This window comes from Octopus sinensis, linkage group LG30, assembly GCF_006345805.1.
Source record: "Octopus sinensis linkage group LG30, ASM634580v1, whole genome shotgun sequence".
In the NCBI taxonomy this organism is placed as follows: Eukaryota; Metazoa; Mollusca; class Cephalopoda; order Octopoda; family Octopodidae; genus Octopus; species Octopus sinensis.
This window is the reverse complement of record NC_043026.1, coordinates 4,940,603-4,958,848: the sequence shown is the minus strand read 5'-3', so window position 1 is coordinate 4,958,848 and position 18,246 is coordinate 4,940,603. Positions and strand designations below refer to the sequence as shown.

Below are 18,246 nucleotides of genomic sequence, written 5' to 3'. Positions count from 1 at the left end.
GCGGAAGCTCGGGAAGCAGCCGACGCCACCGACGATCGGAAACAAAAACGAGAAGAAAAGGAATCGGAGGGGCCGAAAACAGGGGCGCCGGCGCTCACGAGTTCGGCCGCCGTTCGTATACGCGCGCGCCTCCTCCAACGCTTGGGGGCGGAAGAAGAGGCGAAAACAAAACGAGTCGACGCGCGAAGAAGCGTTCGCGGAGAAAAAAACGGGTCCTCGGCTGCGAAGACGAGGCCGGGGGTCGGAGGTAGAGGAGGAGGCGAGAGAAAATGCGGTAACGAGAAGGGGTTCGATTGCGAGAGGACGAACCTGCGGGCGTTTGAAAGGCGGGCAGACGCCGGCGTCGAGGGAACGCAGCGTCCGAAAGGCGGGCGGTGTGGCGGCAGCGATTCGAGGACGCGCCAGCCGTGTAGAGTCGACCTTGCACCGGCAATCGGGGAGCTAACCGTTGGCAGAAGGGAGTGTCGACAACATCCCTTCTAGGCTGTCACCTATGCCGTTCGGCCACGACCCTACATAAAGAGCGGTTGTGCGGCGGTTGCCGGCGGGCGAGCGAGCGAAGGCAGGCAAACGCGTGCGTCAAAAGGGGCGGGAGAACGCAGCGGCGTCTGAAAGGCGGGCAAAAGCGTGCGTCAAAAGATGCGGGTAGAACGCAGCGTCCGATAGGCGGGCGTGAAGAGGCGGACGTTCAGAGGCGGGCGAAAGCGGACGAAGGCGAGCTTCAAAAGGCGGGCAAAGGCGGGCGTCAACGGGCGTGCGAACGCAGCGTCTGAAAGGCGGGCGGTTCGGCGGCGGAAATTCGAGGACGCGCCGGCCGTGTAGAGTTCGATCTTTCACCGGCAAACGGGGAGCTAACCGTCGTCAGAAATGGAGCTACGAGGACATCCCTCCGAGACGGTAACCTATGCCGATCAACCACAACCCTACATATTAGTCTGGACCCCCTTGGGGTGCGACGGTCACCTAGAGGCGTGACTGTCCAGCCGGGGCCGATCCGTTTGCATACGGTCCGAGCACCTCCTACGACTTACGGGTCGGACCACGTCACTGTTTTTTACCGGTACGTGGACGATACCGCACGCTTAGTTTCGTACTTTCGATTTCACGCACGGTATGGCGGCGGAGACGCGGGCGACCGGCGCACGCCTACCGCCGCTGGCTCGTGCTAGCCGTGGTTTGTCATCTTTCGGGATTTTACGGGACGGACCACGTCGCCGTATCGAGCGCGGGTATCTCGTGTACGCCTTCCGGCATCGGTGGCGGCTACGTCCACGCGTACGTGGGCCACACCGCGGGCTTAGGTTCGTTCTTTTCGATTTCGAGCACGGTAGGGCGGCGGAGCGACGGGCATATCGTCACGAACTTCCGGCGACTGACGGCATCGATCGCGCCTACGTCCACGTGTACCTGGTCGAGAGCGCAAGGTTCGCTAAAGCCCCACTTCAGCCTCGCGGTAGCGCGGCGGAGGCGCGGGCGAAGGCTGATGGAGGCCCGCCGCTATCGTCCGATACCCGCACTGGCCGCAGTTTGTCATCTTTCGGGAATTTACGGGACGGACCGCGTCGCCGTATCGAACGCCTGTACCTCGCAACATCGGTCGCGGCTACGTCCCCGCGAACGTGGGTTATACCGCGAGCTTAGGTTCGTTCTTTTGATTTCGGGCACGGTAGCGCAGCGGAGGAACGGGCGACAGGCGCAGGCCTGCCGCTAACGGCCTCGCTGCGCGTGGACAAACGGAGAAAGCGAGGCGGCGCGAAGGCGGTGGCCACCCGCCGGGCTGACGTCGTCTTAGGCCAACGTCCTGGGCATCCTGCCAAACGGTCCCGGAGACATTCACCTGCCGACTGCAAGCCCTCAATATTGTCTTGACCCCCTTGGGGTGCGACGGTCACCTAGGAGCGTGACTATCCAGCCGGGGCCGATCCATTTGCTTACGGTCGGAGCACCTCCTGCGACTTACGGGTCGGACCGCGTCGCTGTTTTTACCCGGTGCGTATCGCCACACACCCACGGAGACTGACGGCATCGATCGCGCCTACGTCCACGTGTACGTGGGCGACACCGCGAGGTTCTCTTCAGCTCCAGTTCGGCCTCGCGGTAGCGCGGCGGAGGCGCTGGCGAAGGCGGGCGCAGGCCCGCCGCTATCGACTGATACCTGCACTGGCCGCAGTTTGTCATCTTTCGGGAATTTACGGGACGGACCGCGTCGCCGTATCGAACGCCTGTACCTCGCAACATCGGTCGCGGCTACGTCCCCGCGAACGTGGGTTATACCGCGAGCTTAGGTTCGTTCTTTTGATTTCGGGCACGGTAGCGCAGCGGAGGAACGGGCGACAGGCGCAGGCCTCGCTGCGCGTGGACAAACGGAGAAAGCGAGGCCGCGCGAAAGCGGCGGCCACCCGCCGGGCTGACGTCGTCTTAGGCTAACGTCTCGGGCATCCTGCCAAACGGTCCCGGAGACATTCACCTGCCGACTGCAAGCCCTCAATATTGTCTTGACCCCCTTGGGGTGCGACGGTCACCTAGGAGCGTGACTATCCAGCCGGGGCCGATCCGTTTGCTTACGGTCGGAGCACCTCCTGCGACTTACGGGTCGGACCGCGTCGCTGTTTTTACCCGGTGCGTATCGCCACACACCCACGGAGACTGACGGCATCGATCGCGCCTACGTCCACGTGTACGTGGGCGACACCGCGAGGTTCTCTTCAGCTCCATTTCGGCCTCGCGGTAGCGCGGCGGAGGCGCTGGCGAAGGCGGGCGCAGGCCCGCCGCTATCGACTGATACCTGCACTGGCCGCAGTTTGTCATCTTTCGGGAATTTACGGGACGGACCAGGTAGCCGTGTCGACCGCCTGTGCCTCGCAACATCGGTCGCGGCTACGTCCACGCGGACGGGGGCGATACCGCGCGCTTAGTTTCGTGCTTTCGATTTAATGCATGGTAGGGCGGCGGAGACGCGGGCGACCGGCGCAGGCCTGCCGCTACCTCGTGCTAGCCGCAGTTTGTCATCTTTCGGGATTTTACGGGACGGACCACGTCGCCGTATAGACCGCCTGTATCTCGTGAACGCCGCCTTCCGGCATCGGTGGTGGCTACGTCCACGTGCACGTGGGCCATACCGCGAGCTTAGGTGCGTTCCTTCGAAATCGGGCACATAAAATCACCGCTTCGATCGCGTCGATAACACACGGACACACACACTCGTGGTCTTCGTCGTAACTCAGACTTACTCCCCCGCAATCAACCGGCCGCATAACTCGCTCTTACTCGTGCACTCTAGCGAGAACTCTCTCAAGTAAAATCACCGCTTCGATCGCGTCGATAACACACGGACACACACACTCGTGGTCTTCGTCGTAACTCAGACTTACTCCCCGGCAATCAACCGGCCGCATAACTCGCTCTTACTCGTGCACTCTAGCGAGAACTCTCTCAAGTAAAATCGCCGCTTCGATCGCGTCGATAACACACGGACACACACACTCGTGGTCTTCGTCGTAACTCTGCTCTGCTTTCGCTTGACAGTAGTAGATAGGGACAGTGGGCAAATCTCCTCATCGCCTTCGATCTGTTTACCCGCGCTTGGTTGAATTTCTTCACTTTGACATTCAGAGCACTGGGCAGAAATCACATCGCGTCTGTGCGGCTCGGCCGGCTACGGGATGCTCTGTTTTAATTAGACAGTCGGATTCCCCCGGTCCGTACCAGTTCCGAGTCGACCGTTCGCCGCCGGCCGAACGCCAGCCGCGCGTCGCGGTGCGCGACGACGACCGCGACCCCCTGCGGGGCCGAGCCGCGCGCGCACCGACGCGACGGCGAGCCCGAAGCCGTGTCGCTCCACAGCGTCCCGGGTGTGGAGCCATTTTGTTCGCGCCCACTACGCCCCGGGCGCCCCGTATGAAACCGAGCCACCGCAACGAACGACGGCCCGCGCACGCGCCGGGAGGCGCGGTGCGCCGACGCACATGAAGGCCGCGCGCGCGGATCCGACAGCCGTCTTTGGCCAAAATGTATTTCAGTTTTTAAATTGATACAAACATATATAGACATACGTACGTACATATGTATGTATGTATCATAAATCATCATCTAACGCTTGTTTCCAGTTTATGTGTGTGTGTGTGTACTATACCTAGTTTCAGGCATTAAACTACGCCCATGATGGAGCATGCCTGATGACATTTAGTCAAACGAATCAATCCTGTACTTACTATATTTTAAGACTAGAACCGATTCTGTCGATCTCGTTTTGCCAAGTCGCTAAGTTACAGGAACATGAACACACCAACACTGGTTGTCAAGCAGTGGGAGGGGAGAGACAAACACACACTTGGAGATGATGGGCTTCTTTCAGTTTCCGTTACTATCCTCTCAGAAGGCTTTTCTCAGCCTGTGGCTGTAGTCGATGGCAATTGCCCAGGTGCCATGCGATGGACTGAACCCAGAACCATGTGGCTTTACAAAGTGATACTACACACACACATACACAGTTATCATAGCTGTTGCTCTTGTATACCACACCGTACACCCATTAACGCCCCCTTACCTACCCCCAACTCCTCTTATATATCTTCTGTGATATTGCACCCCTATCAGCTCTTATCCTGTTTGCAGACCCTCCTCCCTGCCACCTGCCATCATTTTTGTGAAATTCTCTTCAACTTTGAGATTTGCCAAAGAAATAAGAGATTGCAATATCAGAGGAAACAATGACTCCTTGCCATTATCTCCTTCACCTCAACTGCCAACACCACTGCATTGCACACACACGCCTTGCCTACACATCCATCTAGCTAAGAGTCTCTCTTCTGTCCTTCTCTCCTTCTGTCTGTCTCTCCTTCACCTCAACTGCCACACCACTGCATTGCACACACGCCCTTGCCTACACATCCATCTAGCTAATAGTCTCTTCTGTCCTTCTCTCCTTCTGTCTGTCTCTCTTTCACTCCCTCTCTCTCTCTCTCTCCCTCTCTCTCTGTACAATAATATATATATAATATATATATATATATCTATATATACATATATATATATATATATATATATATAAATATATATAATATATATATATATATATATATCATCATCATCATCATTTAACGTCCGCTTTCCATGCTAGCATGGGTTGGACGGTTCAACTGGGGTCTGGGGAGCCCGAAAGCTGCACCAGTCAGTCAAATCTGCAGTGTTTCTACAGCTGGATGCCCTCCTAACGCCACCACTCCCGAGTGTAGTGGGTGATTTTATGTGCCACCGACACAGGTGCCAGACGAGGCTGGCAAACGGCCACGCTCGGATGGTGTTTTTTATGTGCCACCGACACAGGGGCCAGACGAGGCTGGCAGACGGCCACGCTCGCTGGTGTTTTTATGTGCCAGTGACCAGGTGCCAGACGAGGCTGGCAGACGGCCATGCTCGGATGGTGTTTTTATGTGCCACCGACACAGTGCCAGATGAGGCTGGCAAACGGCACGATCGGATGTGTTTGTTACGTGCTCACAGTGGTTAGGGAGCTTGCTTCCTAGCTACAGGTTTCGGGTTCAGTCCCACTGCGTGGCATTGGGTAGGTGTCTTCCACTATGGCCCCGAGCATCCGAAGCTTTGTGATTGAATTCGGTAGGCGGGAGTTACTGCCGTGTGTCTATGTGTGCGTATAGCTGTCAGTGCCTCTACGAAAGAGAGAGAGGATTATATTATATATATATATATATATATATATATATATATATATATATATTATATATATATATATCATAAATCTCTGAGCGAGGTATGAACAGTAACTGACAACATTGTGAAGTATATTTGCCACCTAAATATGGCTAACCCTTAAGGGTTGATGCTACTGTAGCTTGTAGCCCCAGGAAGACATCTCTTCCAGCTGGCTATTGACAAACTTTCTGTGCCCTATCGTATTTGCAAAGGGAAGCCATCCTTCCCATCTTCAACCTGACGTGATAACACGGACCGAGTTTCTGGACATTGACCTGTCCAGAAACTCCGGTCCATGTGTATAATGTCAGACTGGAGAAGGGAAGGATGGCTTCCCATTGCAAATACTGATAGGGCACAGAAAGTGTGTCAATAGCCAGCTGGAGGAGATGTCATCCTGGGGCTACAATCTACAGTGGCATCAACCCTTAAGGGTTAGCCACATTTAGGTGGCATATATACCTCACAGTATATATATATATGTATATTTATATATATTTTAGTGGGGTAGGTCGACTTCATTGACCCTGCTGCCTCTTTGCTACTTTCTTTATCGACCCTGAAAGAATTAAAGCAATGTCAACTTTGGCAGAATGTGAACTGAGAGCGCAAAGATGGACGGAATGGCGCTAAGCATCTTGTCCGATTTGCTCACGACTCTCCAAGCTTGCCCCGGCAGAATCGCTAGCCACCGGGAGAAATGATTAGCAGTTTTCGTTTGCCTTCACATTTGAGTTCAAATTCCGTCTACCAAATCCACTCAGAAGGCTTTGTTTGCCCTAGGCTATGGTACAAACACTTACCCAAGGTGCCATGCAGTGGGATTGAACCAGAACCACACAGTTGGAAGCAATCTATACAGATATACACATGTATTCTTTATTCTTTACTTGTTTCAGTCATTTGACTGCGGCTATGCTGGGGCTTCACCTTGAAGCGTTTTGTCAACAATTCGACCCCCCCCCAGGTAAGTATTCTATCAGTTGCTTTGCCGAACCGCTGTGAGTTATGCAGGCATCATACACAGACTCCTGTTCTCAAGCGCTGATGAGTGGACAAACGCAGACATACACACACACACACTTTATATTTGTGTGTGTGTCTGTGGTTTGTCCTCCGACCAGCGCTTGATAGCAGATGTTGGTTTGTTTATATCCCCATAACTTAGCAGCTCTGCCTGTAAACATTCAGTGATGCTCTACATATCGCCAATAGCTTACCGGCTGCTATTTCTAGCAATGATCGTACTTCGTGTACGCCTGATTTCTATTTTATAATTCTACCTTTTATGGTGCTTTTCTTTTGCTGAGCAATAAAATTGTTTTCAATAATATTTTATATTTGTATATATACACACATGTGTATGCATACCACTTCTACATACATCATTTATTGTGTTACGCAATATATATATGCATTATAAATACTACGCGTGTAGAATCATGCATCTCCCTCTCTCTGTATCTATCAACTCACTGAAAATGTTCAACACTTGATATTTCCTTTATAGTGAATCTTTGTAGTAAATACACCACACACACACACACACACACTTTATCGGTCGCAAATTGATAGTGTATGTGTTTTGTTTATCCGCCAGTTTGTTGCGGATAGCATTCTGGAAGACTCCCTACATAATGACGGGTGTTAAAGAACACTGAATGCATGGTACCTGGACTTACAATATGGGAAATATCGATATCTACCATCTAGCTCATGTAGGGACAGTTGTCTGGCCTGTTCGGAGACATTCAGTTTTTTAACACTCGGGGTCGCGTTGGGAGATTTCCTCAATGCTATTCCGTGATAAATGGGTGTATAAATAATATATACACTATGCATGTACAGCCGAGAATGTTTGTATATACAAGTACCTGGATGTCTGGGTCATATTTGACGATCTGCTATTCTTGTTTCTTAAGGAACCACTTGATATGTTGGCGATCAGTGAAAGGTATCGTTGAGAAAACAAAGTTAGCTGAGATGGAGGTGTGGGCCTGGCATCTGCATATTAGAAACGAGTTACCTGTATCATATGATTCAACCCAGGTACCCAAATGCCAAATCCTGACTGGTGCTCAACACTTGTGAACATTTTAAGGCTGTACACGTGACATGGAGAACTGCAATGGAGACTACGACACCATGGCCAGAAGGAAAGGGTACATCAGTGGTCCTGACTGGATCTGAATGCCAAGTTCATCCCCAACAACGCAGGGGAAGGGGATGTAAGACCCAAACAAAGGAATGTGGGCTTTGGTGAGCGAGAATGGGTGTCAGAGTTGCCACTGTGAAGCTGATCCTGAAGAAGGACCTGTGCTACCACTACACGAGTGGTAGCAAAGGACAAATTCTGATATCCAAGTTCAAGGAGGACCTCCTGACCAAGGCCAAAAGATCTCCTGAACAAGGTAAGGCATCCCGTTGAACCAAGAATTGTCTGGTTATTCACAGTTGTAAGAAAACAAATCCACGTGATGTGCTGTGTATCATGAAAAACAAAGTTGCCCAAAACAGTGACTGTTTTTGAGGGTATCTTGAGTGAGGGTGACATCGTGCTACCCCTCAGGGCTTTTGGGTCAATTCAGACGGTTATGTGGAGACTCTGTTGAAACCTTGGCTGGAGAAATTTCTACTGGAATGCCATATGTGTGGCAGCAGGATTACTATGTCTCCATACTTCCAGAAATAATCAAAAGTGGTTGTCGGAGAATTTCTTTGACTTCACCAGCCCCCATTTCTTAATTTCTAAACCCCCTGATTGCAAATCCATGTGTGCGGCGCAGTTGGGAAAGACACGAACCGCTCTCTCTGCAACACAAAGTCTGAGCTGATGGCCAAAATGGAGAAGGCATTCGAAGATCATCTGAGGAACACAAGGGCTAGGTTCCAGATACACCTTGAGTCCCTGGTGGCAGTTGAGGGTGGCTACTTTGATTAAACTCTTTATCCCAACCGTAACATGGTTGATTTTTCAATTATTTAAAAATACTTTTACTTTTGGATGGGATATGGTCTTTCATTTCCGTTGTGCAAACTGTCAATATCACCCCAAGATGAAGCACGAGCCCCTAAGTGGCTTTTCAATCCCAAAAACTGTTTGAAATTTGCATCACAAACAATGCAAATAAGTTTCACATCATGTACAGTGTTGTTTGTCTTGTCTGATTTATGGATATTTAAATGCCTTTTTAGACCAAGGCAGGACTTAAATGTCTTATTACAAATATGACACATGAAAGGCGGTGAGCTGGCAGAAACGTTAGCACACCATAGGAAAGCTTAGGGGTATTTCGTCTTTATTTCTGAGTTCAAATTCCACCGAGGTCGACTTTGCCTTTCATTCTTTCGGGGTCAATAATTAAGTACCAGTTGCATACTGGGGTCGATCTAATCGACTGGCCCCCTCCCCCAAAATTTCGGCCTTGTGCCTAGAGTAGAAAAGAAATTACACATGAGCATGTTTGCTAGATGATCTTACAGCACAGTTTCATGAATGAGTTCTCAGATGTGAAGTTAAGCAACTGAGGGACACACAGTTTCTATGTTTAGCAAGGGATTTCTTGCTGTACTTCTCTTTTTATTTGTCCCTAGTTTTGCTTATTTTCTATAAAATCTTTCAATTAGTATATACACCCGTTCACACACCACACACCACACACACACACAAAGCAAGCGTGCCTGCGTGTGTATTATTCAGATTATTTGTTTCTTATTTTCCACATTATTTCAATCTCCTCAAATATATTATCCAGACTTTTACGAGTGTTTAGTATGTCTATTTTTCTCTTCATTTATGTTTGTCATTTTGAGAGTTCATAAACTTGACCACTGACCACTATCAGGAAAATGAGGTTGGAGTGTCCACAGAGGATCGATAGAAGGAGCGCATCCATGAGGATTCATGCCAGTTCTTTAGGGAATTGAACAGCAGATGGGAGGTTCTCATGGTACCGTTGCGAATCACCTACACTCGATGGGTAAGGCCTAAATCTTGTTGCATGGGTACCATACGGTCTGAACAAAAGAGACACACTCCAGGCTACCCGTGGACACAGGCCGAGATTTCTTTACCCATTGTCGCTCTCCAACAGTCTGCAAGGCGCTTCGTTCACTCGCCATGAAGTTGAAAACATGGCTCGATGAATTCTTCGATTGCAAGACCAGGAAATTTCTACCGTCCGGGCATTGAGAAGCTAACAAAATATTGGTAAGGAGTTGTGATCAATGAAGGAGAATATTTTATTGACTGATTTGGTAAAAATTATGGATGAAAAAATATGGATTAGAATAAATGGGGGAAAAAATGAAAGAATTTATCTGAGAATGCGATGTGTGTGTCTATGGAAAGATCCTTTAAAAACCTCTTCTCAGTGCCTTTTGCCCTGATATCGCCCCTAATGGTCATCACTTATTTAAGCATTTTGAGCTTTTCTTAAGCAATAAAACATTCTTAGATACATACATACACACACACCCATATATATACACACCCATATATACACACCCATACACAGATAGATAGGATAGAATCGAAATGAAAATAATTACTGCTAATATGAAGTAATTGGTTTCAGTATGAAGTAATTAATGAGTAAATTACTGTTCCCTTTGAAGACCCCTGCCTGCCACCTTTTTTTCTTACCTCAAGTGGGAGATTCATCCGCATTTAACAACTGGCAACTCTCTGCTGCTGTCTGCACCTCTCTCTCTCTCTCTCTCTCTCTCTCTCTCTCTCTCTCTCCTCTCTCTCTCTCTCTCTCTCTCTCTCTCTCTCTCCCCCCTCACACTCACACGCTCAGTATCTCTCTATCACTTCTTTTCTCTCTGTCGCACTCATTCAACCGCAATCACTCTTTTCCTCTATCTCTCTCCGTCTGTTCGCACACCACATTGACAAGTGTTCACGTATATCTATGTACGTACAGATATATATCTATATGTATAATATGTACTTATGTATGCACACATCTATGAAAATATGTATGTTGTCTTATTCATTTAGAATAAATTTTGGTCGGCATTCTGCTTGAGGTGGTGAGGAAATCGTCTTGTTTTGGTCATCATTTTTAAATCTTAGGATATCTTACAGATTTCATCGTTCTGGATATTGTGCTAGAATTAAAGCATTTCCTTCGTCCCCCATACCCCCAGTTCAGCCATATTTCACTCTTAACTGGTTGGTACATATGCTAACTACTCAAATAACACAAGGGGCAAATTTATCCTGGCTAAGGGATTTGCAAACACCTTATCAATCGTTGATAGACTTTCGCATTCCCTTCTATTTTTCCAGCCACTTTGCTGACCATAAGACTGTTGATTTCTACAACAGAACATGTTCCTTTTTTTTGTTTTGCTTCATTATATGTATGTATGTGTATGTATGCATGTATGTACGTAAGCATTGTATGTGTGTATACATGAATGTATGTATATATGCATGCATATATGTATGTATGCGTACGTATGCACGAATGCCTGTGCGTACGTATGTGTCTAAATGCATGCAAGTATGTATCCAGACATTTGTATTTGTGATGTAAATGCTGAGATGTTTGAAAAGTACCCATCCTCGCTGCTTTCTTGCTTTGTTTCTTTCCTTCCTGCTTTTGCTTCTCACATTCTCACCCTCTCTTCTTCTCTCTCACTCCCTCCATTTTTTGCACAGATCTTCGTCCTCCTGCTAAATTCCTCATCACCTACAGGGGCATGAATTTCAGTTCCATCGAATGCTTTCCATTTTCTCAACAGACAAAGGCAGGAACAGCTGAAACTATTTCTTGTAAATATTTACCATCAATATTTCAGACATCTTTTAAAAGACTTCAATGTATGCCAGCAGTTTGTTTATGTGTGTGTGTGTATGTGTGTGTTGGAGTTGTTTTAGTGAAGGAAAAGAGAGAGAGAGAGAGAGAGAAAGAAAAAAGAAAGACAGAGAAAGAAGAGAAAGGAAGAGAGACAGAGAGGGAGAAAGAAAGAGGGAAATAGACAGATAGAGAAGAAAGAAAATCATAGTGATGGTGCCTGGTTTATTTTCATTTTTGGAACTAACAGAGAAATAGAATCTCTCTTATATATATATATATGGAGAGAAAATATTTTCCTCAGAGAGTTAAGATCAAGAAAAGAACCTTTATATATATATATATACACACATATATATATATATACATATATAAAACATATCAGTAAGTAATAGTGAAATGAATTTACAAATGCTGAATGAGGTCAAGGTTTTCCCTGAAATTCCGACGCTATTTTACAGGAATGCAGGGCAAGGCTTTGTGTGTTTGTCTTTTTGTTGGTGTGTCATGTTTCGGCCGATATACTCTCCACCCTTGATCAGGTGTCTTGAGGAAATTTCAAATTGGGTTCTCATTTCTGAGGTATTTTTCACTATTGTTGTTTTTTTTGTTGTTATTCATGTCACTGCCCAGAATCGACCTCTGAACCTTGAGGTTAGTAGCCTGCACTCTTAACCACTATGCCATATGCCCGTGGGCAATTAGAGAGTGAATTTCAGGGCTTATAAATCTAATATTTTCCTATCCTTCCTTAATACCGGTTCCTATATGCTACTCATATCTGCACTCGTCTCTTAGGAGGTTGTTGTGTCCTTGCATATGGCTCCTTTTTTAGTTTTCGTATTTTCCAGTGGTGTTCTCTGTCTATTATTTTAACTTCGTCCCACAGGGGCAGATGGTCTCCTGCCATATATGTGGTGTGGTGGTTGTCCTTGTCTTGAACTCTGACCATTCTTGCCACAGGACAATTTCTGGTCAAATACAAAGACAGAACGATAAACAAAGAGAGAGAGAGAGAGGGGGGGGAATTGAAAGGTGTCAATTCTTTGACAATTTGGCACTTTGGCTCTGGTCACACCATCATCATCATCATCATCATCATCATCATTAAAGCGTGAAAGTGGACAAAACACCAACGCTTATAAATGAAATGGTGTTTCAATTATGTTTTGTGGGACAAACAGACGGAATCTATCTTTTATATATTAAGATATATATCAATCTATCTAACAATGTTCTTCCTGTCAGAGGACAGAGAGAGAAAGAGGTGCTCTGCGATCATGCTAGAAATAGAGACCAAGCACTTCCATGGATGGATGGATGGTTGGCTGGCTGGCTGGATGTATACATACATAAACGCCTGCTGTATGTATATATTGTATACAGTTGTTATTTCGTTCGTCTCTCCATCATTTCTTCTCCAATCCATTTTCCGTTTCGAAAATCTTAGCATTTTTCGCTTCCAGGTAAGATTACAATCAAAGGGAGAGAATTCTCCAAATGTAACAGTTTACATTAAGAGTGATTTCCCTTGACACTAAAAACTCTTCGCGTTTACAAAATTTTCTTTTCTCTTTCGGAGCAAAATTTCGTTCCATCTTTCTGTCCGTGTGTCGTTCTTTCTGCGTCTATTTATCTGTATCCCTGATTGTGTGTAATTATATCTCTGTGTCTGTGCATGCATGCATGCCTGTTTGTATGTCTGTATTTATGTATGTATACATGTATGTGTGTACGTATGTATGTATGCGTATGTGTTTGTGTGTGTATGTACATGCATACAAATACTCTTTGGGTCAAAGTGAGAAAGTGGCGATGATGGTGGGGCTCGGACCGCAGCTTCTGCTGCAACTACTAATACTACTCCACTACTAATACTGCTACTGCTTGTAGTAGTAGTAGCAGCACTATACATAGAGAATATAAACTTGTTTTTCCCCTGATATCGATGTTATGTGTGTGTGTGTGTGGTGTGTGTGTGTGTGTGTGTATTTTATTGCTTATTACTCAAATGAAAAGTTGAGGACCGCATCTATTTCATGCCAGTGGATGCGACCCTAGTCTGCCTCTTTCAGTTCAAACCAAGAGGGACCGACTGCTTCCACCTTCATCCTTCACGCACTCTTTTCACATCTTCTTCGCTGTTTCCATGAGAATTTGGTTTTCTGATTGAGGTTGTTAGCTGCAAGTCAGCCTCTTTAGGCTCGATGACAGGTGGATTGCCATCGGTCAATCTGGTACGGGTAACCCTGCTAAGAGCTTAAACTCTCACTAACATTTCCTTTTGGGTTATAGACTCATTCCAGCCCTCCTCTGTTGCGACAAGGTAGCGATCGTTCTGTGGAGCTGTGTCTATGGTAGTAAAAGAGAGTGTTATTACAAGAGGTTCTTTTTTTTCTTTTAATGAAGAGAATCTATGGAAGAAAGAGGTTTTACTACCTGTAGATTCAGAGATCAGACACTCTAATTGGAAAGAGTATGGCAGAAGAACCTATTAATGACCTGCAAGATAATTAGAAGCGGATATAACATTCTTCAAATTTATGACTAAACAGGGCATTGTTGTTAACAATCGTTGTGACACATCATTTTGCAACAGTGATGCTGAATAATTAAATTCGCTTTTCCACAAAGTGATCATCTCAATCAATTCTGTGCAACAATCGATAAAATGAATTTATAGATTCATTTACAAATGGAATGTGTCACACCATCTTAAAAATTCGTGTATTGCGTTCTTTTACATGGATTAGGAAAAACAACAATATTTTTAAATAAAAGAAATTATAAAGATGAAGTAGATTTCTTTAGTATTGAATGTAAAGGACCAAGGTTTGTTGGAAGCCCCAGGAGGGCAATAGGGAATGAATTGTATGTTGAAGGGTTGTTTATGGTGAATCGAGACAGCTTCCCGGTTGCTCGTTTACAAACAGACGAATTTCCTGTTCAAGTAAAAGATTTTGATGTCTCTGAGGAAGGAAAGACAGTTGTGTGTGAAAAAGTCAATAATGGAAATGTTAAAATATTTGATGAAGACGGCCAGTTGCTACGTCACAGAAATGTTGCAAGTTTAGTTGGTGGTGTGTGTTTTACACAAGAATCACACATAATGGCCACGGTTCCGAAAAGGAAAGAAATATTTCAACTGAATGGAGATTTTCAGACCATGTGGTTGGGAAGCAAACTTCTTAAAACACAGCCACTTCGGCGCCTATATATATATATATATATATATATATATATATATATATCTATTATATATATAAAACTGAGAATGTGGTGTCTGTCTGTCTGTCTGTGTGTTTCCCTAAAACTTGAGAGCTACACAACCAATTTTCATTCAAATTTTACACATGCCTTACTTAGGGTCCATGTTGTTTCATGGGTAAAAAAAAATGTTCAACTTCTTGCCTAGAGCGAGCCCATAGCAATATCATATCTTCTCCACTATTTCAGTATTACGTGTTAAAAGTGAAACAAAAATATTTCTCTATTTTATGTCAGATGCTTTCACTTTAACAATAAAAATAATAATAACAATTGAATTATACGTAGTAAGTACTAATTAAAATCAAACTAAATTATGATATTATCGTAACATAAAAAAAAAGTAAATATGCATATGCATATTTTCTCTTTACCATTCTCGTACTGTCACGTCAGGGATCACAAAGACTGTTGAGTGTTGTCAAGGCCATAACAACCTCATTAGTGTTGGTGCCATGATATAAAAATGAACCCAGGACCCTGTGTAAAGTAGCTAATGTTAGAAAGGGCACGTAGCCTTAGAAGCCATGCCAGATATAGAATGTATGAGAGAGGTGTGTTCCTCCATTAGGTGAAGAGGATAATTTGAAATATTTTTGTAGAGTCTACTTCTGAGATGGCATCTGTGTCTGGTGTCTTTTCCATAACACTTAAGCTTTTAAACCGGCCATGTCTGGGCCCAGTTATTCTACCTGCTTTTTGTTCAAACTGGTCAGACCTGGCTTCTTGCAACCACCTTGCAAAAACCTTCTAAAACCATACAATCACACCATCAGAATCCGAAAGCGAAGAGATAAGGTTTGATTAATTGGAAACAATCTTATAATAATTCTGCATAGGCACAGGAGTGGCTTTGTGGTAAGTAGCTTGCTTACCAACCACATGGTTCTGACTTCAGTCCCATAGCATGGCACCTTGGGCAAGTGTCTTCTACTATAGCCTCTGGCTGACCAAGGCCTGAGTGGATTTGGTAGATGAAAGCTAAAAGAAACTCATTGTATATATGTGTGTGTGTGTTTGGCCCCACCAAGATCACTTGACAACCAATAGTGGTGTGTTTAAGTACCCGTAACTTAGCAGTTCAGCAAAGGAGACTGATAGAATAAGTATTAAGCTTACTAGGAATAAGTCCTGGGGTTGATTTGTTCAACTAAAGGCGGTGCTCCAGCATGGCTGCAGCCAAATGACTGAAACAAATAAAAGAATGTCACTCTGTTTCTCAGCCTGTCCATAACGCTTCCACGGGATTAGCTGAAGGGGATGAGAGGAGAGGAAGGAGAGATGGCGGGGAGTGAAGTGTGTAATTATTTTGTTTTTTTGAACTAACACACACACAACACAGGCTATGCTTTCCGACTTATTGGATAAAACTTTCAGGAATAACCCAATAAGTTCGCTGTTAATTCCATGAAACATTCACAGGTTCCACTAGTGTGAATCAATAGGTATTATGCTAAAGGCGGCGAGCTGGCAGAAACGTTAGCATGCTGGGCGAAATGCTTAGCGGTATTTCATCTGCCGTTATGTTCTGAGTTCAAATTCCTCCGAGGTCGACTTTGCCTTCCATCCTTTCGGGGTCGAGTAAATAAGTACCAGTTACGCACTGGGATCGATATAATAGACTTAATCTGTTTGTCTGTCCTTGTTTGTCCCCTCTGTGTTTAGCCCCTTGTGGGTAATAAAGAAATAAGTATTATGCTAAATGGTTAATTGTGGCTTTCACTGCATCTCGCTTGTTATATGCTCCAGCCATCTTCAGGTGTCTTGTGTTGACCTCTGTTGTATTAGAATTTTGAACCTAATCCTTTATTTGATCCACAATGGTACACTTTTTTCATTCCACTCAGCTTTCATGGCATATGAATTCCCCCTCCTGTCGCAGGATTAACTCATTTTTGCCAGCTGAGTGGACTGGAGCAACATGGAATGAAGTGTCTTGCTCAAGGACACAATGCATTGCTCGGTCCAGGAACTGAAACCACAATTGGTCTTCAAAGACCAGATGTAGCTGGCCAACTTAGTCGCTTTTCTATATATTCTTTTATTTGTTTTAGTCATTTGACTGCGGGCATGCTGGAGCACTACTTTTGGTAGAACAAATCGACCCCAGAACTTATTCTTTGTAAGCTGACTACTTATTCTATCAGTCACTTTTGCCAAACCGCTAAGTTACGGGTGCATAAACACCAACATTGGTTGTCAAGCAATGGTGGGGGGGGGACAAACACAGACACACAAACATATTCATATATATGTATATACAATGAACTTCTTTCAGTTTCCATTTTTTAAATCTATTCACAAGGTTTTGGTCGACCCAAAGCTATAGTGGAAGACTTGCCCAAGGTGCCATGCAGTGGGACTGAGCCCGGAACCACATGGTTGGTAAGCAAGCTTCTTACCACACAGCCATGACTGTGCCAAATGTATGTATATACAGGAAACCTCTTTCAAGAATCCTAACTAGCACTTACCTGGCGTACCTAATCGTTTAGATCACCTGTGAACTAAACTGTATGATGCATGTGTGTGAACTGCCATGCTACATGGCAATGAAACATGGGCTGTGGCTGCTGAGGACATGCGTTGGCTTGAAAGAAATGAAGCTAGTATGATCCGCTGGATGTGTAATGTCAGTGTGTCTACATGACAGAGTGTGAGTGCCCTGAGAGAAAAGTTGGACATAAGAAGCATCAAATGTGGTGAGCAAGAGAGATGACTGCACTGGTGTGGTCATGTGCTACGTATGGATGAGGACAGCTGTGTGAGGAAGCGCCACACCCTAACTGTGGAAGGAACCTGTGGAAGAGGTAAACCCAGGAAGACATGGGATGAGGTGGTGAAGGACGACCTTTGAGTTTTGGGGCTCACAGAGGTAGTGACAGGAGGCCGAGGCCTTTGGAGATATGCTGTGATTGAGAAGACCCAGCAACTAAAGTGAGATCACGGCCATGGCCGATGCCAGTGTTGCATGTCTGGCCCATTTAAGAGTACCCCTGATGTGTCAGGTGATACGATATGCTTGAAAAGACCTGTTGAGTCAAGTAAAACCAAAATTGCAGCTGTGGCCAGTGCTTCCTGACTGGCTCCCGTTCTTGTGGAACGTAAAAAGTACCACCCGAATGTGGCCAATGCCAATGTTCCCTGACTGGCTCCCACGTTGGTGGCACATAAAAAGCACTATCTGAATGTTTTTGGTGACAGGCCTGCTTGACTGGCTCCTGTGCCGGTGGCATGTAAAAAGCATCCACTACACTCTCAGAGTTATATGTGTTAGGAAGGGCATCCAGCTGTAGAAACCCTGCCAGACTAGAATGGAGCCTGGTGCAGCCTTCTGGCTCTCCAGACCTCAGTCAAACCGTCCAACCCATGCCAGCATGGAAAACGGACGGTAAACGATGATGATGATATATTTGTGTGTGTCTGAGTTTGTCCCCACCCCCAACTACCACTTGACAAC

At 45.9% G+C, this 18,246-nt stretch overlaps 2 long non-coding RNA genes across 2 annotated transcripts in view; one reads left to right on the top strand and one right to left on the bottom strand.

Moving 5' to 3' along the window:
* The window catches only part of LOC118768604, a 30,966-nt gene that overhangs the window by 1,337 nt on the left and 11,383 nt on the right, over positions 1-18,246 (top strand). The window lies entirely within an intron of this gene.
* Positions 3,676-18,246, bottom strand: part of LOC118768605 — a 25,954-nt gene continuing 11,383 nt past the window's right edge. The window contains exon 3 of the long non-coding RNA XR_005004398.1: positions 3,676-3,780. This is a non-coding gene — a long non-coding RNA (uncharacterized LOC118768605). The remainder of the gene's footprint in view (positions 3,781-18,246) is intronic.